This window comes from Hippopotamus amphibius, chromosome 13 (assembly GCF_030028045.1).
Source record: "Hippopotamus amphibius kiboko isolate mHipAmp2 chromosome 13, mHipAmp2.hap2, whole genome shotgun sequence".
NCBI lineage: Eukaryota > Metazoa > Chordata > Mammalia > Artiodactyla > Hippopotamidae > Hippopotamus > Hippopotamus amphibius.
Genome location: NC_080198.1, coordinates 18,497,782 through 18,523,452, shown reverse-complemented (window position 1 = coordinate 18,523,452; position 25,671 = coordinate 18,497,782). Strand labels below are relative to the sequence as shown.

The window sequence follows — 25,671 nt, the reverse complement described above, 5'->3', positions numbered from 1 at the left end:
TTATATAATTATCTTATTTACCCATGAAAGCATTCCCATTAGCTAGTTCCACGATTCTCTCCATTTTCAGATAAGAAAACCATGTTTAGAACTGTACAGTAAATTGTCCAAGGCCATAAACCTTCTATTGGTAGAACCTAATAACCAGAATCGAAACACGCAACTACTGCATAATAACACTTCTTTGCAAAACAGATTAGGAAGCATAGAAACAAGCCTTATTCTAACATTAAAACTGAGCATACACTAAAGCATTTTAAATCAATAATGTGTAAGTGTTATTCAATAAATAATTCTGGAACCAGAAGTTAATTTCTGAACAGGCAAATCAAACCCCTGTCGCACACCATACACTGAAATAAAATTGACAGACTGCAAGTAAAATAATTTTTTAAAAAAGAAGAGAAAAAAAAAAATAGAAAAGGAAGGGAAGAAAGAAACAGAAGAAACCATAAAGCAATGATAAGGAAAAACAATGTGTTGGCGGAAAAAAATCTAAGTTTTAGAGAAAGTTAGAAAACATAAATGAAAAGATGAAGGACAAAGATGGGATTAATTACCCTGAGAACACTTCATATAGAATATTTAAAAGGAAAAGAAAATTTTGGAACAATATTAAAATCCGTAACGTAAAAAGGGATCTTATAAATCAATAACATTAATATAAACATCATATTGTTTAACTCGGCATATAATATAAATAGGTAAATTACGAAAGTGCTACAAATAGCCAAAACTCAACGGATGAAGAAAGTACCATTTCATTAGTTTTCAGAGAATACCGTATTCCCAGAATTCTATACCATCTTTCACCTAGAAAACCAACCGTCAGTACTAAACGGGGTGGAGGGTCAGTTTATTCAGCGTTGGCCCTGGTGCTATGAAGTGGAAACTGCCATAGCTTTTTATGTCAAACAAATTGGTGACACAGCCAAGGGAATGTCAATGTTCACCATCCTTTAATCCAGTAAATCCACTTATAGAATTTATCCTAAGGAAATAATGAGAGATGCAAATAAATTTATGTACTAGCATGTTAGCTGCAGCATTATTTATGGTACCAAAAGCCTGGAAACAATGTAAACATCCAACAAAAAGAGAAGAGTTAAATAAATTATGACACAGCATAAACAGAGTGGAATTGCAGCTATCTTTAAAAGTCATGCTTACACAGAATATTTAATGATACCAAAAACTGCTCATGATCTGCTCACGTATAAGCAGGAAATGAAACTGTTCAATCTCACCTGCATGTATTTGTTCATACAAATGGAAAAAAGATTAGGTTTAAATATACTAAAGATGTTAATATAAACTCTTTTTTTTAGAAACACATATCACTGGATCTCGATCTAAAATGGTATTTTCATATTGATACAACTGATTTGTTTATATCCTGTGCATTTTCCAAGATTTATTTTTTTCTGAGGTACCACTGGTTTATAACATTATATGTTTCATGTGTACAAAACTATATTTCCACTTCTGTACACCCTAATGTGAGCTCACCACCAAAAATTCAGTTTCCATCTGTCACTATACAGTTGATCCCCTTTATCCACTTTACCCTCCCGCCAGCCCCCTCCCTCTCGACCCTTCTGGTAACCACTACTCTATCCTCTGTATTTAAGTGTTCCATTTCTGTTTTATTTGATTCATTATTTTGGTCTTTCCATTTGTTTTTTACATTCCACATATGAGTGAAATCATACAGTATGTCTGTTTCCATGTGACTTACGTCATGTAGGATAACACCAACAAGGTCCACCCATGTTGTTGCAAACGGCAAGATTTCATCTTTTTTATGGCTGAGTAGTATGTGTGCATATATATATCTCACATCTTCTTTATCCATTCATCCACTGATAGGCACTTAGGTTGTTTCTATATCTTGGCTATTTAAACTCTCTTCTTATGAGTGGGGGACATACCAGGAAGTTTCACAAAATCACAGTCCTCAAAGTTGGGTATATCACAAGGTTATCGTTCTGAACAAATAACTGGAGAATTACTAGCTTACCACACGGATGGGAAAGGAAAAATCAGAATTTGTAAGATGTATGTCTAGGGGGAAAAATAACGAATGCTGGCATGCCTCCATGTTATCTTCCACATCTGAAACAGTCAACCTATAACTTTCCCTGAAAAAAAATCTGATTATTAAAAAAAAAAAAGCAAAAAGTCCATTATGTCCCCAAATTACTGCGCACAGCACAACATATCAACCCCACACTTATGGTTCTTAAAGCTATGAAAAAAGCTGTGAACCAAAAGCTAAGGAAAAAGAGAAAGATCCTTCTGCTTGGCTTACTGTGCTGGAAGACACACAGTAGGGAGGCAGCTCTGAGACTAACCAGTCATGTTCAACTGCCCATCCCGCCTCCATGGAAGAGTGAGAAGAGGATGAAAAGGTTCTAGTGCCAATCCTGCTTCTCACTTTCTGCTCTTCAAGTTCTTTATTCGTACAATAAAAGGTACAGATAATCAAGATACCTTCAATTTTACACACAAAGTTAGGAAAGAATCGCTTTGCCAATGCTACTCCTTTAGCCTGAAACGTCTGCTTCCCATTCCCACAGCATCTCCTCAGAGACCTGTGTTCTTCCAGGCAAAGCAGGCTTGGCGCTGCCAACTAGATTTTCACTCTCCATCCCTATCTTCCCCCTGAAGGGGATCTCCATGTGACTGAGACAGGCACCCTTCTCCCACAGGACCCATGAGCCTCAGGGAAAGCTGGCCCCACCCCTACCCAGAGGCGGGCATGAATGATGACCATGATTGGTTTAGAAGCCCAGGCCAAAGCCAATCAAGGAATGCCATCTGTCTGGTTACAGGAAAGGGCAGTTCCGGCTAAGACAGCAGCCAGGAAGCTTGCTGGGAGGCTGCTGAGAAGGCAGCTTCTCACTCGTAAAAGATGACACCTGGATCAGACAGCCTCTCTCTTCCTCTGGATATTGTGGCAGTTAGGACTTGCTACAGCCATCCTGCCTTCAAGGTAATGACAGGGAACCACTGAGAACTACATCACTGGATTCAGCTAGGCCTAAAGGCTAACCTACCTCTGAATTTCCAGTTAAATGAGCTAATGCTTCCCCTTACTGTTTGAGCCAGGATGACTCAGGATTTCTGTCATGTGTGAATGAACACTTTCTAACTTGTAGAATGGACAACTGTCATTTTTACCAAGCAAATATCATTTCTTACTCTTCTATAAATAGAAACTTGGTTTTCCCTCTGGGAATCATGCCTCACCCACTCTCAGTTCCCATGGTCTAGGAGGGACTGACCCCTCTCCACTGTAAGGTCCAGGTTAGGCAATAAAGCAAAGGTGGCCAGTCAGAACACTGGGTCTAATTGGTTGGAAGGTTGTTACATTAACCTACTGGGCCAATGGGGGACATATGTAAGCCTCCTGCTAGAACTATGGGGAAAGAAGAACTCCTGTTCTGTTGGAGATGGTAGAATACATGGTAGAATACAAGCCTAGGTCTGCTGGTAGCCATCTTCCCCAAAAGAAAAATGAGATGGCTAAGAATTAAGGAGTCAATAGGAGAGCAAGGACAAGAGACAGAGACAGCAAGCTCTCTGACAACACTGTTTTATTAGCACCTGGATCCATCTGTACCTGAAGCTAATCACCAGCAGACTTCACAGTTACGTAAGTCACTAAATAATCTTCTGTTTCTAAAAGTCTGAGATGAGTTTCTTCTGCTCCAAGTCCTCCCATGATACCTTGTCCCCAAATAGCCACCATTACCATGCACTGTGGCTATAAGTCTGACTCACCAATATACAGTGAGCTTCTGCAATAAAGAGCTTGTTTTTCATCCTTTATCATCCATACCTAGAGAAGAACCTGGCTCATACCACCAGGTATGGTACTTGAAGCAAGTCCTTAAAATCCACCCAGCCTCATTTTCCTATTTTCAACAACAAGATGGTGAAACTCAAAGACAAAAAAAACAAGTGTTGGGGAGAATGTGGAGAAATTGGAAGGCCCATACATTGCCAGTGGGGACATAAACTGGTGCAGCTGCTTTTAAAAAACAGTTTGGCAGTTCCTCAAAAGGTTAAGCGAGAAAGGTACCATAGGAAACAGTAATTCTATGCCTAAGTATATCCCCAAGAGAATTAAAAACATATGTCAACACAAAACCTTGTATATGAATGTTCATAGTACCCTTAGTCATAAAAGCCAAAACTGAACAAGTGTTCTTCAATGGATGAATGGTGTATCTACACAGCGGAATATTACTCTGCCATGAAAAAGAATGACTTACTGATTATGCTACAATGCAGATAAATCTTAAGAAACATTATGCTGAGTGAAAGAAGCCAGACACAAAAGGTGACACACTGAATGATTCCGTCTATACAAAATGTCCAGAATAGCTAAATCTGTAGAAATAAAAAATAGATTAGTTGTTGGCCCGTGCTGAGGGGGTTAGGAGGAAATGGGGGGGAGGGGCTGTGAATGTTAAAGGGTGTGCGATTTCTTTTGTAGGAGGTGAAAAACTGATTGTGGTAATAATGGTTATATAATTGTGCGAATATACTAAAAACCACAAGTCAGTACACTGTAAATTGGTGAATTTATGAATTATATCTCAAAGAACTTGTTACCAAGAAAAAGAAAAAAGTCAGTTGAACCAGGTGGTAGCCAAGATCCTTGCCACCATGACCTACTACAGTATTTTAGGTGAAATAGGAAAGATCTAGCTATGTGACTCTGTGCAAGCTCTCAAACTCTCAGTAACTCAATCTTCTTCTTTATAAAATGGAGATGAAAGCACCCCTCTGGTAAGGTTGTTGTGAGGACAGAATGAACTGCATATAAAAGCATTACGACCACACCTGCACACACTAAGCATTTTGCACGCTCTGGCATCTGCTGACTAGCCCCTTACACGTGGTCCCAGACACACTCAATGCAAACCAAATCCTATTCCATCAAAGTCCTCATCATCAAGCACCCGTGTGTGCCTTGTGAAGTATTTTCATCCACTGCCCCTCCAACTTAGGCAATCACAAAGGTGTATTCCCACATCAGTTTCACTTTTTCTTTCTCCTGGAGGGTGGAGAAAGAAAGAATGAAAATGCAAATAAGCTATGGCAAGCAGCAAGCAAGCATCTTGTCATCCTCCACTTGCAAAGCCAACGCCTGATACTCAACTGCTACAAACGATTTCCATGTGTCTCCAGCCGAGGCGAAAAGGAAAAGGGGCCAAATGTTCAGGCCTGATGATAGGAGTTTGGGTTTAAAACCAAGACGTTCCAACCAAGTCTCAGTTTTGGGTGTCTGCCCCCAGGCTGTCATGAGATGGAAGGATGTGAAAGAGTTCTACATGAGTCCTCTCAATGGCTGTTTCTGCCTGGATAGGGAAGGGGTACTGATAATCATTATAGCATAATCAAGACAACCACAGGAGCTCCTATGATTTATTGAGGGCTTACCATCTTCTAGACTCTGCCCTGTTCCAAGTGAATTACATGCATTAACTTATCTAATTCTCACCACCAGCCTTACGTGGTAGGTACTATCATACCATTTTGTGGGTAAGAAAACTGAACCACAGAAATGTTTACTAACTTGTCCAAGGTCACATGGCTCATAAGTGCCAAGGCTGGGGATGTGAACCAGACCATCTGATTCAGTATCCACTGTACTACGCGTTGAGTTAGATTCTCAACTAGGCACAATGAAACTGCTGCCTCCAAAACATTAGAATAATAGGGGCTAGTATTATCTTCCTTTTGTTGAATGGTTAGGACATGCTAGACATTGGTGTAATGTGAACTATCATAACATCCATAATTTGTTCATATTATCACCACTGAACCATTTTACAGAAGTGCAAACTGAGGCTAAGAAACCTACCCAAGATCACCAAACACTACGAGACCAACACTGAGACGTGATCTGGTCCGGCCTAGTTCAGAGACCATGCATGTCAGTAATGGAATAACTTGGTTTTCCTGTTGGTGGAGTTGGGTCTTCCTCAAACAGGAAGTTGAACAATGACTTAGGGCCCCACAGATATGTACGTGATGTGGCCCTCTTGAACACAGTCCTCAACCTTTAACTCTCCTTTTATTCGGTGTTTCCCATCCAACCAAGCAGTCCCTCTGCCCCAGCGCCAATTCCACCCCTTCCTTTAGGAGCAAAGGGAAGAGAAGAATTGTGCCTCTGGGAGACGCCTTTTTCTGGAAAATATGGGATGTGAGATAAGTGAGCTTGGGGAACTGAATGAAGCAGACAGGCTAGCCGTGCGAGACGAGGTGGGGGGGGGGGGGTGTATGTGTGTGTGAGAGAGAGAGAGACAGAGGCAGACAGAGAGAGAGAGAGACAGAGACTGGGGCCGAACAGTGGCTGTGAAGAATCAAACTAAACAAGAAGAAACAAAGTTGCGGCCAAGTGGAGGACCTGCAGAGAGCTCTGAGGCTCCGGCTGTTGCAGGGGACTGGAGAAATTATCTGAGATGCCCTCTTACCAAAAGCAGGAAGTGGATGGGCATCTTACACATAGCACATGGTGACCCACTTCTGGGTTCAACAAAGAAATACACGTGCAGTGGCTCCTCCAGAACAGTGGGCCATGCTGGGCAAATTGCATACAACTCCACGCACATCCAAGGGCTCACTACCTGCAAAGATGATCATTTGGCCAAACACAAAGAGTGACCTTCCCTACCAGACAAGGCAGCCATGGTCTCTCCCTAAACCTTCCAAGATAAAGAACCAAAGTAAACCTTAAAGACAGCATTTTCTTTAGATATAACCATTGGGATATCCGAATACTTAAACATTTGGAAAGCTTGGTATTCTAGCCATGGTTCTACAACTTTCAAATTGTTCTTCATGTCAGAATATGGGGCAATACGTAATGTAGTCTCAAACTCAGAGTAGATTTTTAAACTGCAGAGACATGATGCCAGTTCATTTATGAAAGATACCTTCCCTGCTCTCAAGAGGTACAGCCTCAAAGATAATGTGAAGTGCCAACAGACAAAACAGCAACTGCAAGCTTCTGCCTCTGGACGACTGGAGCCTGTGTGGCACACCGTCTCCGAGAATGAGAATGAGGGCTTTCCTCGCTCTCCCCCTTCCTAAGCAGCCGGGTAAGTTGGTGCCAGACTGCCGTCTGATTTCACTCTCTGTAATCCGCACAGCACGTGGAATACTCACAGCATGCCAGATTACCAGTAAGGTGATAACACTTGTATATTATACCTGCCTGGCACAATTTGAATGAGGCTCCCTTGGGCCGCCTAAGGTTTCGCTTCCTGTTTTCTGCACCTGCACCGATTTCGGAAGCAAATAAAAACACCAGACAAAACCATATTTTAGGAGCTTATTCAAAAGCCAAGCCACCAAACCAATGCAATCAACACAAACCCCAAAACACAACAACAAGGCAATTAAGCTGAGGTTCAGACTCACTCCACGTAGGTGAAGTATGCCTCCTTCCGATTTTTGTGATCTTTGCAAAGTTCCACATCTTTTGTCCATCTTGGCTATTTAACGTGACTTTTAAGCAACAGGTAGAATAATCACAGACACAAGCGCTAACGGGCAGAGGGCTTCTTCCTATGCTTGTCAGGCACCACGCGCCACATTCTACGTGGGTTATTTCATTAATCCACAGAACGAATGGATGAGGTAATTTCTATTATTACATCCTTTTACACACACACACACACACACTTACACACATTTATGAAAGATGAAGGCAAATTAGAAAAGTTAATAGGCTTTACGTCATGCAACAAGTGTTAAAAAGCCTCTTTAAACCCAAGTCTGCCAAACTCCAGAGTCCCTGCCCTTAATCACGAAGCCACAGTATGACTGACACCCATATAGCATTGATGGGGATTTGGGTACACCCTTAACCAGCACCACATGCCTACTCAGCGTCCTTAGAGTTGATGAAACTCTTTATCACTAAAGTTACATGGCTTTTGCCGAGGGTTTTTTGTTTTTTGTTTTTTAACATTTGTAAGTGGGGATTTGTATTTCAGCGAACAGACCAATAATCCTTTTGGACACATAACTTCCGTTGCATTTTGGGAGGAGGAACACTGAAAACAGGGAAGGAAAGAAATCAAATCATCCACCAAAAGGTTTGGGGCTGTGGACACCAATGTCTTTGTCACTCTGTCCCTGATGGAGCATTAGAGGTAAAAACAGGATAAGAAATGACAGCTTCCTGGACTTCAGACGGCTATTCAACATCACTCAAAGGGCAGCATTCCCTGGAGATGCCAAGAATATGGCAGGCATTAAAGCAATTCCCTATCAGCGCCTTTTCAACAGGAATTCACTAGGAAGATATTTTTTGTTTTGTTTTGTACCAATTCACTGTATAACATTCATTGTGTGAAAGAGTCTTCCCCAAATACATGTATTTGGGGTGCGGAGGTGTGGCCACGAAAAGCTAACCAGACTCAATAAGAAATTCAAATCAAGAGCTGTTTAAGACGACACCTGCCTTATGGCCTAATGGAAAAATCAATCTGTCGGGTTTTAATTAAGTGCTCAGGCTGGAAAGGAAAGGTGGCTGCTTATACTTGGTATACTACCTAGTAGAGTGTTGACAGTCAAAATGCAACTGAAAGTCCTATTTGTTACAGGAATGGTAACTATGTGTATAGATGACGCACTTGCTTCTGGGAGGCCATATATTTAGTAAACAGAAGGTGGAACTAGATGAATCCCATAAGCTTGCTGACAAAGACGTCTGTGAATAATGACATTCGGAAGTCTGAATGATGTTGTATTAGAGCATCTAACTGAGAATCTGAACACATAAGCTGGAGGCACAGGGGATCAGGAATTGATGCTTGCTCGCCCAGTAGTAATATTGGGTCAATAAATCAACAAATGAGGAATAAGTAAATCAAGTGAATGAGTGGACGAATGAGTAAATGGATGAATCCATGCATTAATTCCATGACGGTCACTAACATAACTTAGTTCCCCACTCTATGTTACATAGTCACCAAGAAATACACAAGTACACGAACACTCACGTCCCCCATCGACCGAGATGGAGACACTTAAAAATTCTGACCCAGCCAGTCTGCATACAGGTGTAGCTGAGCGGATGGGAAACAGCTCTGCTCACGTGGCTCAAGACCACTGTGGGGACTTAGTGGGCACAGGTGCAGCCCCTCTTCCCAACCTAAGTGCACAATCAGCTCCTTCTCCAACCACCCTGGCAGAGCGGGGAAATAAAGACACTGGAAAGGGTGCGTGGGTTACCAGTTAATAACTGGTTTGCACGTGGTGAGCTGTCCTGAGCGGCTCTGTTGTTCCCCTAGGAACTAAACACCAGACACCGTGCCAGGGAAAAATAATACAGTAAACACATTCAAATCCCAAACCTGACTATAAAACCCTTGTGCCGTCTAACGTTCAACCCGACTAAAGGATCATTTCCAGTCCCTGTAGTGTGAAAATTAAGGTTGTTGGGGGACGGCAATTCAACAGGCAATCTGGGAAATAGCCAGACAGGAAGGCTGTGATGTCCACAGCCTCAGACGGTCAGGGGGCAGGAGCCCGACAGGGGGATCACTCACGGGAACGTATTTTCCCTCCCTTCCCTCATTCCTGCCCAGACCTCCGGTTGGGGAAGTCGATGCCCTTCTCTATGGAAAAAGCCCTGAGACCTCAATTGCTTCTGAAAGAGCATCCTCTTTTTTTTTTTAATTTTTATTACAGTCAATTTACAATGTTGTGTTCGTTTCAGGCGTGCGGCAAAGTGAATCAGTTATACGTATACATATATCCACTGATTTTTAGATTCTTTTCCCATATAGGCCATTACAGAGTATTGAGCAGAGTTCCTTGTGCTATACAGCAGGGTCTTATTACTTATTTTATATATAGTAATGTGTACATGTCAATCCCAATCTCCCAGTTTATGCCCCGCCCCCATCCCCGCTAACCGTAAGTTTTCTACATCCGTGACTCAGAAAAGACAAATTCCATGTCATATCATGTATATGTGGGATCTAAAAAGAAAAGGGTACAAATGAACTTATTTACAAAACAGGAGTAGGGTCAAAGAGCATCCTCTTGAAGGCGGTGGACAGATGCTGATGCCTCCCTGCTTCTGGCAGCCTTTCGCCTCCTAAGAAGGCCAAGGAGGCTTGGAGAGTCCCTCCCCCCGCCTGGCCTCCCCCCCCCCCGTGCTCCCAACAAACTCATCACACCCCTCCCCAGAGAAACACGTGCACGCCTTCACCCCAGGCTCCCAGAAACAGCCTCAGCTCAAACAACACCCTCCCAGCATTCACAGCCCCCTCAAACCCTCGCATGCCATTGTGTCATGAAGAGCTATTGTGCCTGACAGAAGAGGGAAGGACCGCAGAGGCTGGTGGGGAGAGAAACGTGGGGAAAGTTGGAAGCATGGGAGGTAAGTTTTCCAATCTTCTCAACTTCTGGTATCATACCTTTTAAAGGAGGGAGTGAAATGCCAAGACAAGTTCTAATAAGCCACAGATTTAAATAACAGGAATCACTCATTAATAATAAACCACCAAAAATCAAGTGTTTATGACAAGCCAACAGCTCTGTTAAGTGCTTTGCATATATTTGCCGATTTATGCTTCCTGTGGGTCCAAACCCCAGCACCGCCACTGCCACTGACATACAGTGAGCTCCAAAAGACCCAGTCGCTCATGCAGGACGCCAAAGCTACCAAGGGGCAGAGAATCTGTGCCTATTTCAGGAGAGAACAAAAACCACCCAGCCCAAGGTAAGACAGTCCACAGGCATCCAATTATGTTGAAATTCTACAACTTGGTACACTAGAACAAAAAAATAATTTTTTTTTTAAACCCTGTTGAACTTGACCACCTTAGAGAAGTTCCTTTAGCCTTCCTCAGTAAGGAGGTCCCGACCACCCGAAGCAGAAGTACAACAGGCCACAAAGTGAAGTTTGCATTTCATGCAGCTAGAGCCAACCACAGTTCCATGACATGGGGGTTGGCTCCCTGCAATTTCAATCAACCAATGCGCTTCCAGAGAGGATCTGCTTGTTTAATAATTAAACCCTTGGGGATAAAAGGAAGGAAAGAGCAAAAACTCTTTTCTGAGGCTCCCTTGAGATTTTAGGTCCAGCAGGGCTCTCCCAGGATGAAACCAAGGGCGGGTGACAGTGAAGAGCAATGAGGGTGACAGGGAGCAAAGGTACAGTCAAAGCAGCAAGACCCTGGGAGAAACGCTAGAGAAGAAAAAGAGAAAGAAGGAAAAGAAAGAGCCAACATGAACAGGACCGGCTTCCCTCACAGGACCCTGCAAAATGCCTGCAGAGCACACCTCACGCACAGGATGACCAATATTTTGCACTCAATGGGTCTTACAAGCCAGGAGGAGGAATGTGCTTTAACAGGGATTTGGGTTCAGTAACAGAGAAAGCCAAGAACGCTGAGTCAGCGGCATAGGAGGGGCTCAGCCTGCCATGCCTGTCCCAGCCCTGTTCTCCCGTTTTGCAGGAGAGGAAACCATGATACAAAAAAGCAAAGCCCTTCAAGACAATGTATGAATCCCAAGCAGGGCCAGCTTCATGGGGGTATGACCTGTGAGGTCCTACAGAGTTCCCTGCTCCAAAGGGCCCCAACCTGGCTTAATGTTTTGCTGTCACCATCTTGAAATTCTTAACATTTCACAATATTTCACAAGGACCCCCCCCCCATTTTAATTTTGTACTTAGCACCACAAATTGAATAGCTGGTCCACTCTCACTTTTAGTTTGATCTTTGAATTTTCAAAAGCCTCATGAGACTTGGATTTTACTTCTTTATATATATATATATATATATATATATATATATATATACACACACACACACACATACATACAGATAACATGTTTCGCAGGCTATTTACATGCTAGGTAACCTGGCTTGGTTGTCACAGATTCTCAAACGTTGATATTCAATACACACAGCAAGCATGTCCTCACCTCACCCCTAATCCATGCTCCAATTTGCAAACCAAAATGTGCCCAGTATGACCATCAGAGCCCTTGGAAAAGCAAGGATGTCACTAGTGGGTTCCCTGGAGAAGTGATGGGACTGGTGCATTCCTAACCTTGAAGGGTTCAGAAAATCTGAACCACTCACTAAGACTCAATTCCAGATCCTCAACCTTATCCTCTTTCACTCACAACATACACCTCCCAGACAAGCACACACACAAGTGTATACACACACAGGTATAACACGTGTATCCAGAGAGAAATCTTACGGCTCCAGAGGCCTGTTATGTAGCCTTGGTCTCACATACGTTACGAACATCAGAGACGTTACAAACATCAGAGACGTTACAAACGTTGGTCCTGACAGCGCTGTCCTCATATGGGGTTTCTTTGCAAAGGAAGAAAATTTAAATGCATACACTGCAAGAGCAAGCACAGGCACACCTCAAAGTCATTTCAGGATCCAGTCCAGGCCACCAAAATCAAGCGAGTATCATGATAAAGCAAGTCTCCTAAATTCTTCAGTTTCCCAGTACATATCAAAGTGACGTCTACACTACACTGGAGTCTAGTGTGCAAGGGCACTTTCAGTGTTGTACCTTCTATGAGTTTGCACAAATGTGCAATGACATGTATCCACTATCATGGTATCATACAGACTATTTTCACTACCCTAAAAATCCTCTGAGCTCTGCCTATTCACCTCTCCCTCCCCCCACCCCGGCAACCACCGATCTATGCATTCTCTCCACAGTTTTGCCTTTTCCAGAATATCACACAGTTGGAATCATGCAGTATACAGCCTTTTCAGACTGGCTTATCTCACTTAGTAAGATGCATTTAAGGTTCCTCCATGTCTTTTTGTGGCTCAACAGCTTATTTCTTTTTAGTGCTGATTAATATTCCATTGTCTGGATATACCACAGTTATTATTTATCCATTCACCTACTGAAGGACACTGATTGCTTCTAAGTTTTTGCAATTATGATCAAAGTTGCTATAAAGATTCGCACACAAATCTCTGAGTGGACATTAAGTTTTTACTTGCTTTGAATAAACACTAAGGAGTGTGATTGGTGGATCGTATGGTAAGAGTAAGCTTGGTTTCATCAGAAGCCATCAAACCGACTTCCAAAGTGACTGTACTATTTTGCATTTCCACCAGCAATGAATGAGAGTTTATTTTTTAAAACACTGTTTCTGAGGTATTCATTCTAAGACACTCCCCAACCCAGTGACTAAGGATCGTTCACACAGCACAATGGAAGTTCAAGGGAAACATTCCATCCTTTTAAGCCTCTACTCAGCCCCCTAACACACGGTCCATGGTCAGGTTCCTTGGGATTTCCCCATTCTGTAGGCAAAGCTGTGCGGTGAGCCAGGCTCTGTGACCACCCATGATCTGAATTACGCACAGGTGTTCGAAAATACAGAGGGATCCAGCATAATTAAGAGCATTAAGCAATCATCTGAGCCCAAGGAGGCAGTTGAAGAAAAAAAGAACAGAGTTTGGGCAGCGCTTTGGGAAATAAATTCCACAGCCTTTCACCAAGTTGAAATCTTGGCTTTGGACACACATAAAAATGAGCCGGGCCTGATCTGAGCTCCCAGTGGACATCAGCCAGATCAGAAAAGTTGACCCAATTGGCCTGCTTTCCCATCGAGAAGGCCACCGCTGGAATGGCAGATGGTACGGCTGGTAAGAACTGACCAAGGATGGACAGGACAGCGGAAAGGAAAATGGCAGAACATGGCTAGCCAAGCCGGGACGGGGCGGGGGGAGGGGGGGGTGTCTCTGCTATTAAGAGAAACATTTTTACACTGTGTTTTTAAAAAATAACATCACAGCAGCCTTCGATCTGATTTTCTTCTTTTATAGACTTCCATCACCCATTCTTTATGTCCTATAAAACACAGCTAATTACTCTTTTATTTTCTCTCTTATCACTTGGTACTGCTGTACAGTAGTAAAAGGATTGCTGCCTCTACCCAGGCAAGCATGTCTTTTAGGGAGAAGTGCATTAGAAACCCCTTTGCAACAAAGGAGGCAGTGCCAGTATTTTCTACCAAGATTTCGGAAACCTGGAAAAAGATGCTAAGTTACAAGGATGACTTCTCCTTAAATAAACCGTTACCAAGTATAACTTTGTTATGAGAAACTCAAAAAATTTTGTAAATTAAAGCCATTGTTTAATGGGCAGCACCGACGCTAACGGGCCCTGTTTAACACACACCCGTCTTTTAAAAAGAGCGTTGTCCAAACATTGCCCCTCTGCTATATTCTTCTCCATTCTTGAGGGAAACACTATCTACCTTGACACTCATTCTGTTCAACATCCCCAGTCATTTATGCTATGTACTGAGCATCTGATATTCCCAATAAAATGTCAGTACACACATCCAAGTTGCCTAGGAAGAGGGGGGAGATGAGAAGCTTTCCCACCCTTCCCTGGATGGTCAAGGTAAACATATCTAGGGCCTGAGTCAGTCAGCCCCGCTGGCACAAATGCCTTTTATCTTTCCTCTGAAATTACAAAAGATGATGATTTTACTCAGCCATGAGCCTAGCTGAATCAATCCTCTGTACACATCAGAATTAAATATGTTCTCTCTGCTCAAAACGAACAGGGTATTATTTATCACTAATATTTAATGACAAAAAAACCTGATAACTCTCTCCGATTATACCACTGATTTCATCCAGTTCCGCACCATCGATTCTTTTGGTCATTAGCATAATCACAGAGCACCAGCTCCGGCTTAGGCAGCAAGTTTGATAACAGAGCTGAAAGGAGACACACACTCTTTTAAAAACATGTTCTGATTTTCATCTAAGTATATCTTTATTTATGTGGCTTTCTTACCATCACAAGATGCCAGTCCTTGAAAACATGCAGAAATCACTTTCTACACTGAAGAACAAGGTACCTATATCATAACACGGATACAGAACTATAAAGTGCCTGTTAATTAAACATCGCTCTCTAACTTGCTACCCTGCATATGTAACTGTTAAGCCCTGAGCCAAGTCTTTAAAATAAAAATGAGAAAATGGCTAGGCTCCTTCAAATGAATGCCTCGTCTGTTTTTTTTTTCTCCTTCCTTAAATGTAAGAGATCAGTCGATTGATATATTATTTTTTTGAAATCAAATTCCCTGGTAAATGTTTGACTTTAAAGCTTTTCCCTCCAAAAAACAACAAAAAACAAACAAAACCCAAAACCACTGGCAAGTGAACACATTATGAAGACAGGGCCAGGACTGATAGTTTCATATCCATCCTACATTTTCAATGTACAGGACTGCAGAACGCTGCTGTGTTCTAAATTCAAGTGTAAAGAGCTTTTCTTGAATTAATATTCAGCACTTTAAAAGATTCACACGGAAAAATGAATAAACTAGAGCCACATGTATTCTCATGGGTGAATTTTACTAATGCTACTGAACAAAAAAAATCAAGTTACTAAAGAACACATACAGCGGGATACCATCAATACACATCTTGAATATGCAAAAGAAAACCCTACATGTGGGGGAATACACGCATATGTGTTAAAAGTATAACGAAAGCCATGGGACAGGAAACAGCCAGCTGAGAGCAGAGGTCACCTCCAGGGGAGAAGGATGGGGCTAAGACTTGCCAGGAGCCTCTTGAACCTGGATCAGAAATACATTCTTTCTGAAGCTGAGCTGCAGGAACGTGGGGGCCCACTGAGTTATTCTCTGAATTACACCTTTTTGGTGTCTTACACATTTCTTTAACAAAAACTGAAAGCTGTTAAGTGCATGGTTTTAGAGAAATCATTTGGTAAATATCTGCCATATTTCTTTCCTCAAAAGTTGCTCTCAACTCACAGATCAAAGTGCTTGAGGCCAAGGCATCCCATTTTATTCAACAACTGGGGCACTTGTTACAATACTAAAACCCCCATATAAAATCCATTTGCACCGTTTTCAAAAGCGCTTACAACTACCTGAAAGAAGTTTCCCACCTCTATACTCTGCCATGGGAAAGGCCTGACACAGTGATGATTTCTGTAGCCAGTAAAAGTCACCGTCCTGCGTCCTAAATTGAAATAAACAAAAACAAACATAGAAACAACATCTCTATCTTTCTGAGTTGATGCAAATACATGCACAGCAAGAATAAGCTAGAATCACACCTCATGCATGGTTTGGGGACAAAGAGGTCTAAATGCTTTGCCAGTTGGGTAGTTGATTCCCCCCCTCCCCTGCCCCCACGCCGCACCGCTCCCCCCCACACCCTATCCACATTGCCATCCCCATCCCAGAATATTTAAACCTTCTGCTGCTGTTGCCTTAAGGACAGTGAGACAAAAGGGAGAAGCAGCCCTAGTCAGCGGCGAGGATGACTTGCTCCTACAAGTATAAGAATTTGTTGTAAGCTTACCCAAGTTACGATGGCACGTTTACTGTCAACAGGCATCATACTGCAACAAAAGCCATTATTTAGAAAATAAGATGAACACATTTAAGCGACTGAACCCTTCCTAAGCCCAGAGAAGGCATGCAAAACAGCGGGTCTGCAACAACACGCCTGACGAAGCCCCTGAGAGAAAGCCCGAGGCGGAACCATTTTCCATTTTAATAGACTATCTTCCCCAAAATTATTGACAGTTGTATGTGGACAGCGATGTTCTCTAAAGAGGCCCCACTGACATCCCCCACCCCACCCCGCCAAGGTTCAACTAGCTTCCTTCCAAATAATTAAATGCAGCAAACTTTCTATTAGAAAATTTCTATAATACATCACTAAAAAGGGGTCTGTCATTGATTCCCTAATGATAAATCAGTTAATTACTTAACCTTTCTCAATGAAATGATTAACATCCTTTCAACAAACAAGGCGGAATGATTTAATGTCATGCTGTAGATTTCATCCGCTGGTGACAGTCGTAGTAACACCATGCGGCCTCGACAATTCACCTTCTATGTTTTCAATAAGTCCCATTTTTCATCTTTTATAGAAACCCTCTATGCAATGTTAGAGACACTCTAGTTTTAAAACTAGGCCCATCAGAGATTATTTTTTTAAACCCTTCAGGGTCTCAACAGGAATAAACTTTGTATTACAGGAATATTCCAAATGCCACCCAAACCTAGAGCCAAAGCAACTGTGAAGTTCTAAACATAAAAACGATTGCCAAATTTTTGGTATCTATTAAAACCAGGCCACACCCAAAGTCAAATGGATTTTTTTCTTTAACTTTAGGTGAGGGCATTTTGGACCAACACTTTATTGCTGGGTAACTTCAAAAGGCACAGTACTAATACAGACAAAAAATGTGTATACAACTTTTATTTAAACAACTCTTTTGATCTTAGTGGAGAGATCTTTAGCTGAAGCCCTGAATATTTAAACAAGCCTCCTTAGCATTTTATCTTCCTTTATCTCATAATCTTGGAGGATGCATTTGTCTTAGGATCCTGCTTGCTTTTATTTGTGTGGCATCCTTGGCGAGGCTCCTTCCATCAATATTCCTGCAGGCCCCATCACATACAATGAGAGAACGTCCCAAGATGCCTAGCGAAATCAACATACTTACGCCAGCAGGGTTCATCTAACGGGTAAACAGTTCAGATTTTTAAAGCCATTTGACACGAATGGGGGGCCACAACATGACAAAGCCCATTGGAAACATGGATGCCAGCGAGGCATAATTTGAAAAGAAATGTCTGGTACTTGGTGAAAACGACTGATGTTCCACATTGTTTCTACCACTCCACTGAACTGTGAGGCTCTTGTTTTGCCTCTGTTTCTCTAAGCATCTGATGTTTCTTAAGGGAACGCGTATTCCTTTCTTAGGTTCCATGAAGTCCACACAGTAAAGTTAAACCCATAAGGAGGGTTGTAAGCTTTCCTCCAATGTGGATCATTGAGGAGTCCAGGTCTCCCACTTCGGTGGGCATCAGAATTATACGGGGAGCTTTCCAGAAACGCAGAGGCTGGCCCCACCCCCGATATGGTACATCCAGGCACACTGCGACGACGTCTGTGCTGGAATGACAGCTCTGCTGTGATTCCAATCCTCGTGCATCCTTAAAAACCACCAGCTTTGATTCTTAATAGAAATCCAAACACATTAAAAAGAATACAGGTCTCAAGATAAAACAAAACATTCGTCGGTAAAATCCAAGTGGAGATAAAGATTTCAGGTCCACTATCTCTAGGAGCAGAAATCACTGGGTCCATGGGTCTCTGCTCAGTGTGCATCAGGACTACCCCAGGAGAGATTTTTGAAAAATGCACATTCGCACAGCAGTCGACAAAAATGCCGATCGAAGGATCTGTATTTTTAAAAATCCCCCCTAACACATCCATATGCACAGACACACACAGTGATCTGGGAGCAGGTGAGCAAGGGACCTCGACTGAAACACACTGAACTCGGACCAACAGCAACCCTCCTCCACTTCGCATAGGAGGATCCACCTCCATCTCTGTGCTCACCTGTCCCCAGGAGAGGAAGCCTCCAGCTCCTCTGAGGGGGCATCACCAGCTCAGGGCAGAGGCTCTGGGACAGGAGAAACTCATGCCGAACTCACGTCACTCCCTCCCCCCAGGAGCTGCGGTCACTGTCCTGAGGGCACCAAGAACATCTTTAAAAGTCTGAGTAACAACACGGCCACGGTGCCCTTAGATCTCTGAGCTCGAAGAACATACGTTAAACACTCCCCCTAATTTGAAGACAGGGAACCAGGAGCAAGAAAAGTCATATTATGATTCAACTGCAGAGCCGGGAGGGAGAAAGGGAAACCTCAGAAATTCTGCTTTTGAGTTGATGCTAGAACTGTTACTCAGTGTCCTGGCCCAGTAAACTCAATCACAGAATTAGCTAAAAACAGAGAATCTGGCAAACTGTGAATGTCCCCCTGAATTATTACTAATAAATAAATCTGTATCCAAAAATAAAATGCAAGAAAACACCTCTGTCCCATCCTAAATGAATGTCTTCTATTTAATACAAACAGGGACCCAATAATGCCAAGTTCAGGTCTATTTTTCTCCCCTCAGTAAATCGTCCACTAACATGCTGGCCTCTGATATTTTCAAACTGTTGAAATTAAACAGAATGACACGAGCTTTCTAAGCAGTGATTCCTCCATTGCAGCCTTTTTGTCTGAATTAGTAGCAGTTGGAGGAAATAAACCCATCAGAGAGGGGTCCTGCGTAGAGAGAACTAAATAGTAAATGGAACACTTGAACACAATTTTGTATGTGTTCATGCTCCTTTATTTAAAAAAAAAAAAAAACCTATTTTATTAAAAATGTGATTTGGAAAGAAAGTGCAATTAGCTTTGCACAGGCCCTGCCGAGATGTTCCTGAACACACCAGACATATGTAAATATTTCGTGATATCAGTTCCAATTGAGCAGACCTGTCAAGATATTTACAGGGCTTGACAGTACTTCTGTCTTTAATTAAATTTTTGTCCAGACACTTTAATGTAATTTAAATAGATTATTAGTTGTCAGGATCTAATATAAATTTTGTTTACGATTTAGTTACTTTAAGTACTCAGATTGAAGAAACTAATTTAACCCCACGTGTGGGCAGCTTCAAGTGCTGGCAAGAAGAGACCACTAAAAAGCTTGTACTGCCCTTTGCACTCTCCCAATAACCTTCAATTACGACAACTTAATGGCAAATATTGAGGCACGAAATCGAGCCCCTCCCCCACTTTTTTCAAAGCCAATAGCCTGGGGTGGGTCATAGGGAAAAACCCATCCATGCATGTTCAAGTTCCAGATTCTTTCCTTCAGGCAGCCCGGTGTCTCCCAGCGGCTGGCTAGGTAGGAAATGTTTTTCTCACTTCAATCCCAGAAAATCGCCACCAAACACCTGTTGTGCGCCAGGCAGGGCATGTGTTAAAAACTGGCGTCGGGGGATTTCAAAAAGAAAAACAAGTCTTGCAGAGACACCCTCAAGCTCATTTGGTCAAGAGATTTTCACGACTGGGTCAAACAGTGTGAGAAAAAGGATGCCGTTTCTGGCACAAGCTTCTTGTGAATGGGAGCTGACTTCAACATGAGGCCCGAAAAATGCCTCAGTACCAAGTAACTATAATTAATAAAAGTAATTTATGAAAGAAACAAAGAACACTGTCTAATGGTCTTCTCCGACTGCCATGTGCTCTACCCCACTGTACTTCCTCCTTCCAGAACACCAGCCTTGCAGCCATTATCGCAAGAACAGTATCTATGGGATGCAAAACCAAAGCGCTTCTTGAAATCAAATGTTCCTTACAGCATTTATTTTTAGGTTGGCAGCACAAGCCAAATCTACTTAATTTCCATTAACCACATCGTTACGTGTACATCCAAATAAACGACGTGGGTCCCGGGGTGGGGAAGAAACAAGTGTCATGCATAAGCCATCCCATATTTGGCCAGCTTCTCCTCTGTTTCAGGAATTTGTCTCATCTCATGGCCTGCTGACGTTCTGGCTTTTGGCACCTCTAACCCTAATTCAGCCAAGCACCAAGGAAGAGAAAGATTTTTAAAAATCAGTTTAAGATGGCTCCTGGGATGGCACACATATGGCAAAGTGACTCGTGGACCAGTGTAACAAGGCACAGGAAAGATCGTTTAGAAATGACACCAGCCCAACTGCAAACTTACTTGGCTTGCTGTACAAACTCCGTGTTTGATCACCTGGTGGGATTACTACCATCAACTAAAGAAAAAAAAAAATCCCCCACAAATAGTAAAAGTCCATGTTGGCTCATGTATCAAGTTCACCTGTCTATTCAGCAGATGCCTCTCTTAAGGTTATTTTCTTTAGGAAACAAACCCCTACTTTATATACTCCAGGTCCGAAAAACATACTTAAAAACAACAACAACAACAACAATACTGCTGGCTTAGCAAAAATGACATTTACTGTGACGGAATTGTATAAAAGGGGTATGACACCTAACAGGATAAGAAAGGAAAAGAAAAAGCCCTAAGCAAAACATTTCTTTGAAAAACAAAGATACCACCTGTGCAAATCTAGCTATGCTCTGGAAACCCCTTTTCAGCCATAGAGAACCAGCTCATGCTCGGTGCCTTGAAGTTGCAATTAAATTGTAGTAATTTAAGATTATCGGGAGAGCAAAGGGCAGTTGGGAGCTCTTTGGAGGGCTTGCCTCCCCACTTAATGCTCTTCAGTCAGGGGTTAAATGAGTTTCTTTAATGTAAGTACCTTAAAGTAACGGAATCATAAACAAAATTTATACTGTTTTCTGACAGCCCGCAATCTATTTAAATTTTATTAATGGGTGCCTAAAATTATTTTTAAAAGACAGAACCCTTGCAATGCCCTGTAAATATTCTTGGCACACCTACCAAAAAGTAATCGGTACTTTGTAACACCTGAATTGAACACACGTATATTTGGGGGATGTAGACTCTTTACAACATTTCAAAAAGTGAGTTTGCGTCTTAAGGAAAACCTGAAAACCAAATCAACAGCACAGTAAGACTGGCTGCAAAGAGGAAGCTGGGCTCAAAAGAAGTTGTCACATCTGCTTTATTCTCCCTTCTCTTCCTTTATGTTGGCTTTGGACAAGCCCTGGTATAAATATATTTGTTGAGGAAATATCACAATTCTTCTGTTAATTTAAACAACAGCTGAAAACAGACACATCCTTCAATAGAGCCTATGAATGCAAATTTACAAGGCCGGAGATAGACTCTGAAGGGAAGCAAGGAAAAACAGTAACAGAAAACCATGCCCAGGCTCAATATTAACCCAGTTAACTTTTGTTATTGTTGGTACAAATGATTTAACTAGAAAATATTTATAGTTTTTTAAAAAACATTACATATTGCAGAAAATTGCCTAATAGCATCCATGTGTATGTTTAACTCACATTGTTTAATGATACAATAAAAGGTACATCCAATAAAAGCTACAGACTTTGAAACATGTTGGGCACTCTGGTTATGAAACTCTGACTTAAAAAAACACAAAGTGCTTACTATGTGATCGACATTTGTTCATTTCAAATGCAATCCTTAAGTGACAATTATTTTTATTCTTCTCTAGTTTACTTGTCCTTTTTCCTACTCTGTTCTACTTAATTAAAAATGACATTTAAGTTGGGGATAGTTTATAGCTTAAAAAAAAAGTGTTACACAGTTTATACTCCAGGATTTAAATTTACACACAAAATCTTTCAGATGTCTCCAGCTATACAGCCCCCTTAATTTGAGGCAGTTAATTCGAAAAGTTGATGTTTCTTTCATTATACTTTGATAAACCTGTGAAAACAAAATGCTAAAGTAATTACTACTCCCTTTAAAAATGTAAAGCAGTTAAATTTTCCTAGACAACAAGCAAGGACAAGTTACAGAGAACTTGAATAAAAGTAGCAACGTGGTCATGTTGAATGTCAATCTAAAAAAAGAGGTTATGTCTAATCTGGAGAATGCTCCCTCTCGCCTTTTTAAATTCCAAGAGTGGGCTGACACAAAACTTCATCACCAGGGATTTTTTTTTTTTTTTTTTTTTGAGCTTCACATCAGATTTAAACCCTCACATACAAAACCTTGGCTTCCCTGACAAGGCAGATCTTCTAAACTTGATGTGAGAAAACGTTATCTAACTCTAGTGTAGGAGTCTAATGTTGGTAAAAAAGAATTCCACTGCACAGTTCTGGGTAGCAAGACAGCCTCTGGAAGACTTAATATCCTTTTAATGCCCTTTTGGGTACATTCTCTTCATAAATAAGAATGCATTATAAAAATAACTTGTTTAGCTACTCAGCATCTATAAGGAACTCAAACGCTGCTGGGAGAGGGGCTGAATATTTCCTTCCAAGCGAGCCTTTGCTTGCACAACAAAGATCAGCATTTGCAATGGTCCATTTCTGCATTAGTGAATATATAGCTTTGCTGCTTGATCGAATAGTCCAGGGTTCTCCGTGTAGAGCTCCTGACAACAACCCAGCAGCAGTTCTGTTTGATCTCTCCTGCTTCCTTAATTTGGGTTGTCAAGGTTCAGCAGTTGGAGGCTGTTTACTTTACTTTTCCCCCCCAAAAAAAAAAACGGATTTTTTTTCTCTCTCTCATACAATGACTAATCCAAAGAGGAAAGGGGGTGTGGGGGGGTGCAGCCAGTGACAAGATGTTACACCTTCCCCCCCACCTTTGCAGTGAGATTCTAGCTAATAACACCTTTTGAATGGTAACTAGTCGAGTTCCTTTTAATATTTTTTAAAAATATTTTTTAATACTCTTTAATTATGAGAGCTTTCAAGCAGCAAAGTCAGAGATGGAAAAGGCTCATTCCTCATCTCTGAAACTGTGAGCCCAATTTTCTTTTCCTGGCCTCAAAGAGTCGGGTATTTTTACTTTGAGAATCAAAACTCTAGTGGAATTCTCAAAAAGATTTGATATATTTCTTTCTGGAACCCAAAATATTAGGAACTGCTGTGTCTCAATTATACAGGATAACCCTTGGTAGAAAACACCTGAACTCTTACCATTTCTCTTCAAATTCTAGTTAATACATCTCCCCCTAAATTGATTCCCACTGTGTAAAAAACGAGGGGAAGGGAGATGAGGTAAAAATTTGGGGATATTCTTCAATGTATTTTCGGCAGGAGAAAAATCTCTTAACTATCCCTCAGGTTTTCTCAACTCAGCTATTGTGCAAGACCTAAATCCTGAAGCCTACGGACAACCAAAGGTAAAATGTAGGCGGTTTCAATGCACAGACTCCTTTCAGGGGGAATACAGAACGGCCCTCCAACATTCCTGTCTAAAAAGCAGTAACAAAAAGGGAAATCCGAACTTGGAAAATACCTGTGACCGGACATGAGAGCAACACCAGCCCCTCATAAGCTGGCTGGAAAAACTCAAATGCAACCAAATGAAATGTTTATATTAATTTCATTATTGTGCCCAAGCCTCACAGAAAAGGGCTGGAGGGGTGGGGGCGGTGCGGCAGAGGAAGAAATAAGTTTCATTTCGGGTTTTCTGGTCGAGCAAAAGGAAAAGGAATTAAAACGAACGCGTAGGATGTGCCCAGACTAAATCAATACACTTTGTAATCAGCCCGGCACGGGTATTTGGACACAATGACTTGGAAATAATTAATGGTTAAAAGGGGGGTGGGGGGGAGTGGGGTGAGAAGGGGAGCGAGGGATGTCATCATATTTTATCAGAGCACTTTATACTCCATGCTCAACTTTGATCTCCAGATTTCCGCATTTCGGAAAGAAAAGGAGAAAAAAGGAGAAAGTCGAGTATTTCGAAGCACCTACCGGCTTGAGGATGGGCACATTCCTGGCTCCGGAGCCGGATCGCTGCGCTCGCGCCGCCCATGCTGGGGCTTTGGGCGCAGAGAGCCCCCGGGTGCAGCCCGAAGCTCAAGGATGTCCCTTGCCCCCGCGCCCCCGCCCGCGGCCGCCTCGACTTACCCGCAGAGTCCGGGGAGGCAGTGCGAGTGCCGCCTTCACGCCCGCGGAGGAGGCGCCGGCAGCACCATGGTCCCCGGCGCCGCAGCCGCTGCCCCCTTGCCCTCTTGTTCGCCGCGCGCTCTCTTCCTCTTGCAAACTTTCGGGTTCTGCGGTCGACAAGAAACCGGGGCGACCCTCAGCAAGTCTTCCCGGTGCAGGTTGAGGGGAACTGAGTGGGGCGGGATAAATGAGTAGGCTGGGGGGCCAAGACCGAGAGGGCGGCGGGCTCGAAGGACCCGCGAGCGCGCGTGGAGGGAAGAGAGGATGTGGCTCAGGGATTCCCTGCAAGGATCCCAAGACCGGGAAATCGGCCCGAGCCAAAGTCTCAGCACCTTCCCCGGGATCTTACAAAGTTGCAACAACAAAAAAGGAGGGGGGAGGAGAGGGGGGAGGGGGTGGGATAGGGATACGATCGCAGGCGCAAGGTTTGGAGTTACAACTGTTTATTTAGTCCTTATTCTCACAGGGGGCGGGAGCTGCGCCGCAATGGGGCGGTGGGGGGGGGGGGGGTTGCAGGCAGCGATTTCGAAGCAAACACTTGGGAGGGGGGGCGTGAGACTTTGTTTCTGGGCGCGAAGCTCCCCGGCGCCCGCGTGTGTCACCGCCAGTCTCCGGGGACCGAGGCGGAGCTCACAACAGGTGGGGAGGGGGACTAGCCGAGGGCCAAAAAGGAGAAGGGAATCAAAGTTTCCGAGCGCGGCCGTATCTGGGGAGGAGGGGGGCGGGAGGCGGAGGCGAGGGAAGGCGGAGGCTGCAAATGACCGCGACCCCGCGGCAACTGGCGAAGTCCTCGGCTCCCGCCGCCGCCACCGCGGTCCCCACCCGAAGCGCACGCCTGTCCGGCTCGCCGGCTGGCTCAGCCGAATCGTCTCTCCGGGGCAGGAACGGAGCGCCGGGAGCCCGAGAGGAAGGCGGCGCGCAGCCGAGGAACGGAGAGCCATCGGCCGCCGGGACAGGGCCGAAGGGACGGGGCGACCCGCGCGCGTCTCAGGACAGATCGGGGCTTGGGAAATCCCCCTGCTCCCCAGGCTTAAGAGGGGAGTACACCCAGAAAGTGCGTGTGGTCGAGCAGAGAGGGACCCGGGCGCGGCGACTCCCCGCGGCGCACTCGGCGCCCACTCCCACCCGCGGAGCTGGCCACGGCGGTCACGGATCCCTCGCGGGGAGGCGGGTTTGGCCGGGCCGAGAGCGCAGGGGGTACGTGTCTAGCGAGATGC

At 43.3% G+C, this 25,671-nt stretch overlaps 1 protein-coding gene across 6 annotated transcripts in view; it reads right to left on the bottom strand.

Moving 5' to 3' along the window:
• The window catches only part of FOXP1 (forkhead box P1), a 595,386-nt gene that overhangs the window by 556,907 nt on the left and 12,808 nt on the right, over positions 1-25,671 (bottom strand). For 4 of the 6 annotated variants that reach the window (XM_057705386.1, XM_057705385.1, XM_057705384.1 and 1 more), the window contains exon 2: positions 24,416-24,561. The exons of 1 other annotated variant lie outside the window; for it this stretch is intronic. The gene's annotated coding sequence lies outside the window, so the exon portion shown is untranslated. Of the gene's footprint in view, positions 1-24,415; positions 24,600-25,671 lie in introns of all 6 variants that reach the window. One more of the 6 variants, XM_057705387.1, reaches the window with a different exon arrangement.